This window comes from Tachyglossus aculeatus, chromosome 7 (genome assembly GCF_015852505.1).
Source record: "Tachyglossus aculeatus isolate mTacAcu1 chromosome 7, mTacAcu1.pri, whole genome shotgun sequence".
In the NCBI taxonomy this organism is placed as follows: Eukaryota; Metazoa; Chordata; class Mammalia; order Monotremata; family Tachyglossidae; genus Tachyglossus; species Tachyglossus aculeatus.
The window spans coordinates 57755948-57763300 of NC_052072.1; positions in this window are offsets into that span (position 1 = coordinate 57755948).

The following is a 7353-nucleotide window of genomic DNA, read 5'->3' on the forward strand; positions in this document are numbered from 1 at the left end:
GTCGTCTCTCCTTTTTGCTCTCTGGATATAGTTCCTAAAGGCTCCTCTTCTTCTATGTCTCCTGAGCTGGTTCCACGTTAGTAAATTCATATCCCTTAATTAAGCTGATGGACAGGAAAGTGGGAGTTGATTTATTTTGGAGTTCTCATGATATAAATATTAGTTTAAATTTTTTGTTTGAATTTGCCTTTTTGATTCTTGTCAATTGCCTAATTAAGCTTTTGTTAGCAGACATGGGTAGTCTGAGTCTTCAAATAATCTATTTCCTTTTGGATTCTGGCTAAATTACACATTTCTTTTATTGCTTTTGAATGCCTGGTCTGGTCAAGGGTTAGTGATGCTTCTCACTTTTGCTCTTTTAGCAAGGTACCACTTACCTAACAAAGTCTAGTAACCAATTAAACAAAACATCTGGTGTTTCATTCAAGTTTCAAAAACTAAGATGCTGATATTCCCATGAGCCCTGACTACTGTATTAAATTATTTGCTGATTCATTTTAATGTAAATAGTCTTTGATTCTTTCCACTTTTGTGAGTTTGTGTTTGAGGGGGGAAAATACTAAAAAAAAACATGCTACACAGGAAGGGAGAGGCATTCTAATGAGGAGCCATGGGTTGGTTGCCTGGGGCAGAGATCTCTATTGCCAACTTAACTGATGGCTTTGGCCATTTGTCAGTTCCACACATTCTGATCCTGAAATGTTTTGTAAGCACTAAGCTCAGTCTCTGACTTTTCTGGCGACATCTGTACTGTTAAATCCAAATGGCCTTACTTATGATGGCGGCGGTTGTTCCGGATGGCCATCAAGTCGCCGGGCTACTAAAGAATTAGTCAGACAGCATGTGACTGCTGGAAGTTTTAATAAAGTTTTATTGGTAAGGCCGAAGACCGAATAGGGGGTAACGCACCCGGCGGGCTCATTTCCTTTAGGGAAAAGGCCCCAAAGACCGAATGGGGGTAACGCACCTGGCAGGCTCATTTCCTTAAGGGAAAAGGCCCCAAGTGCCCGATACAGTGGGCTTATATACCACTGTTGCTGATCACAGTGATTGGTAGATTTGAAAACAGTGGGGACTGGATTGGTGCAGATTTGGTATAGAGCTGGGCGGAGTCTGCCTCCTTATTTCGTTTGGTTCCTGGACCCAGCCAGTGGGCTGCAGGGTCTAAGGCACATACCAGATATGGCAACAACATTCAAACAATATCTGCAACCTTTCCATGGTGCGTAAGTGGCCCCCATCACTTATATCTGCAGAGCAGTCATTTCTTAATTACTCTCTACCCCGTAACTAAATGGGTGGGTAGCCAGAATGCCATTATGGCCATCTCTTAGAGGAGAGGCAGCTATGCTCAGAAACAGTCTCCTGGTAGTCAGGGGCAAGGGCTCAGCTAGAAATCAGCAAGAGCTTAATGGCTTAAAGAGGAAGATCAATAGAGAATTTTCAAAATTCCTTTATCACCTCTCTTGCCACTTCACAATTTCCAACACCTATTATCCACACTAACCAAAAAGGTCCCACATTGAAAACTGTAGAAAGTAGCTTGTTTGCCCGGAAAGGTCCTTTACTTGTTCAGTTGTGTTTTCTGTGCAGTGAAAAGAGTTGCTTCTCCAATTAGAACTCCAGTTTTTTGTTTTGTTTTATGGTATTTAAGTGCTTACTATGTGGCAGGCATTGTTCTAAGCGCTGGGGTAGATGTAAGGCAATCAAGTTGGACACAGTCCATGTCCCACAGAAGAGGTAAACTGAGACACAGTGAAGTGAAATGATTTGCCCAAGGTCACACATCAGACAAGTGGCAGAGCTGGGATTAGAACCCATTAGAATCCTGTTCTGGGTTGCTCTGGGGTACCTCCCTGCCTATGCTTTCACTAGGCAAAAAGTACTGTCTCCTAATAGCATTTTTTATTAAGCACTTACTATGTGTCACGGATTGTGCAAAGTACTGGAGTAGATCCAGGATACTTAAATTGGTCACAGCCCCTATCTAACAGAAGGGAATTCTTGATGAATCCCAAATGAACTGAACCACTGGAAAATCTCACTGCTTTCACTCTGCCTCCTTTATACCTGGAAAGGAAAATATTTGACAGCTGAGCTTTGGTAGCCATCATCAATCTATTTTCTTTGCCTCTGGTAATCCTCAGTATTTGAAGCTTATTGTAATTGTTAACACTTTCCCTTTGAGCTTGCTCATAATTCTTGCTGGATTTAAAGCTTCTTTTTGTATTATGATGAATTTTTGCTATTCTGCATTGCTTAGTGGATATACTGCGAATCCTCTGATACTATCATCATCATATGCCTGCATCAGCCTCCTTTCTGACCTCCAAACCTCCTGTCTCTCCTCACTTCAGTCCATACTTCACTCTGCTGCCCATATTGTCTTTCTAAAGAAGTGTTTTAGGCATATCACACCCCGCCAGCCTCCTCCAAAATCTCCAGTGATTGCCAATCAACCTCCGCATCAAACAAAAACTCCTCACTATTGGCTTCAAAGCTCTCCATCACCTTGCCCCTTCTTACCTCATCTAACTCTCTCCTACATCCCAGCCCACACACTCTGCTTCTGTAGTGATAACCTTCTCACTGTGCGTCGATCTCACCTGTCCTGAGGTCTACCCCTGGTCCACATCCTACCTTTGGCCTGGAATGCCCTCCTTCCTAAAATTTGCCAAAAAATCACTCATCCCCCCTTCAAAGCCCTACTGAAGGCACACCTCTTCCAGACTAAGCCCCCCTTTTCCTCAGCTTCCCCTCCCTTCTGTGTCACTTCGACTCCCTTTGCCCTTTCCTCTGCCCCACAACACTTATGTATGTGTATATATATACACCTATAATGTTATTTATTTATATTAATGCCTGTTTACTTGTTTTGATGTCTGCCTCCCTGCTTCTAGACTGTAAGCCTCAGGTGGGCAGGGGTTGTCTCTATTGCTGAATTGTACTATCCAAGCATTTAGTACAGTGCTCTGCACACAGTAAGCACTCAAATACAGTTGAATGAATCATATCATAGCATACGGCTGATGAATTAGTGTACATTTATGACAAGTGTGGGAAGGAAGCCAAGTACAGTGCTCTGTAGATGATAGTTGCTCAGTAAATATCATTTATTGATGATACTACAAATTACAGAAGCAGCATGGCTTAATGTAAAGAACACAGGCTTGGGAGTCAGAGGTCATGGGTTCTAATCCCGGCTTCTCCACTTGTCAGCTATGTGACTTTGGGCAAATCACTTAATTTCTCTGTGCCTCAGTTACCCCTTATGTAAAATGGGGATTAAGACTGTGCACCCCCATGGATCAACCTGATTACCTTGTATCTACCCCAGTGCATAGAACAGTGCTTTGCACATAATAAGCACTTAACAAATACTATCATTATTATAATTATTATATCTGCTGTGTGACCTTGCACAAATCACTTATCCTCTCTGTGCCTCAGTTACCTCATCTGTAAAATGGAGATTAAGAACTATGAGCCCAATATACTTCCCAACTTGTACTTCCCAAGCACTTAGTACAGTGCTCTGCACACAGTAAGCGCTCAATAAATACGATTGAATGAATGAATGAATGAATATGTGGGACAGACACTGTGTCCAACCTGATTATCTTGAAACTATTCCAGAGGGAGCTTAACAAGTACCATTTAAAAAACCATGTGAGGTGGGGTTTTCTTAAATATTAGTGAGGCGGTTTCTGGTTATCGTTGATTTTTTAAAAATCAGCTAATTTCTTTTTTCTTGCTATGAAATTTGTGTTAAGCTCTTTCCATTTCTTTGAAAGAAGGGGGGAACTTATGCCGAGTACCAAAAATGACACATTGTAGGGGACAAAATTATAGCAGCCACTATGCATAAAGTTGTAGCATGTTATAACATGGTGTCTGGAGACTAATTTAGTCACAGCAGCCACTCTCCGACTTGTGATGAAAATGTAAAACTCAGGTGCTGTTTCTCAGTTAAATGCAAAGTAGTTAACACATCAGAAAACATTGTATTTTGGTAAATCAGAGGCTCTTCCTTCCTTGAGCTGATTAACTATTGCTTTCCCAACTATCTCTTTGAGGCCTCATCAAAGTAATATATCTCCAAAGGTTTAAGCATTGTTAAACCGGGTTTGCAATTTGATCTTAGATAGAAAAGGTACATGTAGGCCAGTGATATATTTTTGTTGGAAACCAGGATATCCAGGATATGTGCCTACCATCCTAATCCTTTCCTCTTCCCATCTTAGTGACAAGGAGTGGAAGGCAGTGGTTAATGTCTCTTGGTTTTCTGGGTTGTAGGTCCCAAAATGCTAAGGGGCTTAAACTGAAGGTGAACTGAGCATGCTCCCACCTGGCTGTGGATGTGAATAACTTAAATAACTGTCATTATTAATAATTTGTTATTTGAATTAAATGAAATTATTTCATATTTTGAAACTATTATTTAAAGTTATTTTAGATAAATCCTACTTTTTGAGTGCTTACTGTGTGCAGATCACTGTACTTGGCACTGGAAGAGTACAGTATAACAGAGTTGGTAGATATATTCCCTGCTCACAGTGAGCTTAATTTAAAATATACACTGCTTTTATTTTACTGTATATTTTGAGCTCTAAAATGACTTAAGCTGCACCATACAGAGTCACACTTTGGTCTTGGTCCATCCTGCATTCTGTCTCTGATCCTGATCCCAAAGGACACTTGAAAGAACAGATGAGGTAGCTGAAGCATAGTGAAATGACTTGCCCAAGGTCATACAGCAGACAAGTGGAGGAGTAAGGATTAGAATCCAGGTCCTTCTGAAAAACAGGCCCATGCTCTATCCATTAGGCCATGCTTCTTCCCTTTAATTTGGGCATCTAAAGGGTAACTATAAAACCATGTGGTTTTTATATTTTGGCTTTTTATATTTTATTTATATTTATTTATTATATTATATATGTAATTAAATATTTTTATTTATTTATTATTTATTGTATTCTGGCTAACTTTTCCCTTTAACTTATTATGAACCTCTCCCTATGACTAGATCCAATCCCATCTGGAACCCACTGATATTCCAGACCTGTAAATCTTCCTTGGGTTGGTGGATTTTATCTCCTCGCTACCTATTGAATGGATAATTGTTTCCAGCTTTAATGGACATCCCCTCATCCTCTTCTTCTGGGATTTGGTGAAGAAAAATTCCATATCTGCTCTGTCCATGTTCTTTATGATTTTGAAAACCTCAAAATGCCACTCTTCAGCCTCAGAATCACCACCATCAGGAATGACGAGGGGGCTGGGCAGGGAACATGTCTGCTAATTCTCTTTTGTACTCTCCCAAGTGCTTAGTATAGTACTCTGCACATTCTCAATAGGTTCCATTGATTATAATCCATTTGTTGGCACAAATTATTGTTGAATGAACTTCTGTTCATCCATTGTTTATAATGGGAGATTCTACCACTTGCTAGCAATTTACTGAAGAAGGAAGATCTTTCCAATGTGACTTCATTTGGATACCTTGTTTAGAACCATGCCACTCAATGGTATTTAAGTGCTTATTCTGTGCAGAGCACTGTACTAAGCACCTGGGAGAGTACAATCTAACAGACTTGGTAGATTGCCCACAAGGAGCTTAAAGTCTAGATGGAGAGAGACAGACATATAAACAAAGTATATGTACCAAAATGCTATGGGACTGAGGGAGGGGTGAATAAAGGATACAAATCCAAATGGGTGTGAGGCTGATACAGAAGGGAGTGAGAGAAGAGCATGTAAGCTCATTGTAGGCAGGGATTGTAACTGTTTATTATATCATACTCTCGCAAGTGATTTAGTACAGTGCTCTGCACACAGTGAGAGCTCAATAAATAAGATTGAATGAATGAATGAAATGAGGGCTTAGTCAGGGAAGGCCTCTTGGAGGAGTTGTGTTTTGAAGGTCGGGAGAGTGAGCCTCTGTTGGATATGAAGAAGGTCAGCGTTCCAGGTCAATGGCAGGACATGAGGGGTTGGCAGCAAGACAGAGGAGATTGAGGAACAGGCTGGAATTAGAGGAGCAAAGTTTGCATGATAATAATAATAATAATAATAATAATAATAATAATAATAATAATAGCATTTATTAAGCACTTACTATGTGCAAAGTACTGTTCTAAGCACTAGGGAGGTTACAAGGTGATCAGGTTGTCCCATAGGGGCTCACAGTCTTAATCCCCATTTTACAGATCAGGTAACTGAGGGCCAGAGAAGTGAAGTGACTTGCCCAAAGTCACACAGCTGACAGTTGGGGAGCCGGGATTTGAACCTATGACCTCCGACTCCAAAGCCCATGCTCTTTCCATTGGGCCATGGTGCTTCTCTAAGCAATGTTGGGTTGAGTATTAATAGGAGATCAGGGAGGTAAGGTAGGAGTGGGCAAGGTGATTGAGTGCTTATGTCCTTTTTAAAACACAAGTGAGCATTATTCCAGGGTGTCTTATATAATGGCAACTTTGTCCTTTGTTTCTTATCCCCTTCCTGCTTCTGTCTGGCACTTTGCCTTATTTTTGGTCCCTAATTGGTCCATAAAGACTCAAAGATCATTCCTGAACTGGGATTGTTAACTCAGAGTCCATCAGCATGTAGTTGTGACTTAGGTGATTTTTTTTTCCTTGGCCCATTATTTGGCACTTGTTCCCACTGGAGGTCACCTTCCAATTCTTTGTTCACTGAGCATTCTGACACTTTTCTGCCATCACTGCCATCAACACAACTTTGTACCTCTTGGGAAAGTTGAATGTCAACTTCAAAATGCAAATTTCAATACAAATTCCCTCTTCTCTTTTTTTAAGCAAATTCTAGCACCAATATTAAGCTTTAAAAATCATGACTGAAAGGCAAAAACTCATCCAATGGTTGTGATATTTGAAGGGGCATGGTAATTCTCTCCGGTAATCTGTTGCTCGTGCCTCTCTCCTGCCTGGAACTCCTTTCCCCTTCATATTCAACAGATCACTACTATCCCCATCTTTAAAGCCTTACTAAAATAATATCTCCTCCAATCAATGGTATTTGTTGAGTGCTTACTATGTGCAGACCACTGTACTAAGTGCTTGGAAGAGTACAATACAACAGAATTAGCTGAAACATTCCCTGCCCATTACACCTTTGCAGTTTAGAGGGAGAGACAGACATTAATATGAATAAATAATTTATAATATTTAAAGATATGTAAATGTACTGTACATAAGGCTTCCTCCAGGAAGCCTACCCTGCCTAATCCTATTTTTCCTCTCCTTTATGCATCACCTATGCACTTGATTCCAAACACTCACTTCCCCCTGCTCCTCTCCATAGCACTATTTTTTGATGGCATTTATTAAGCACTTA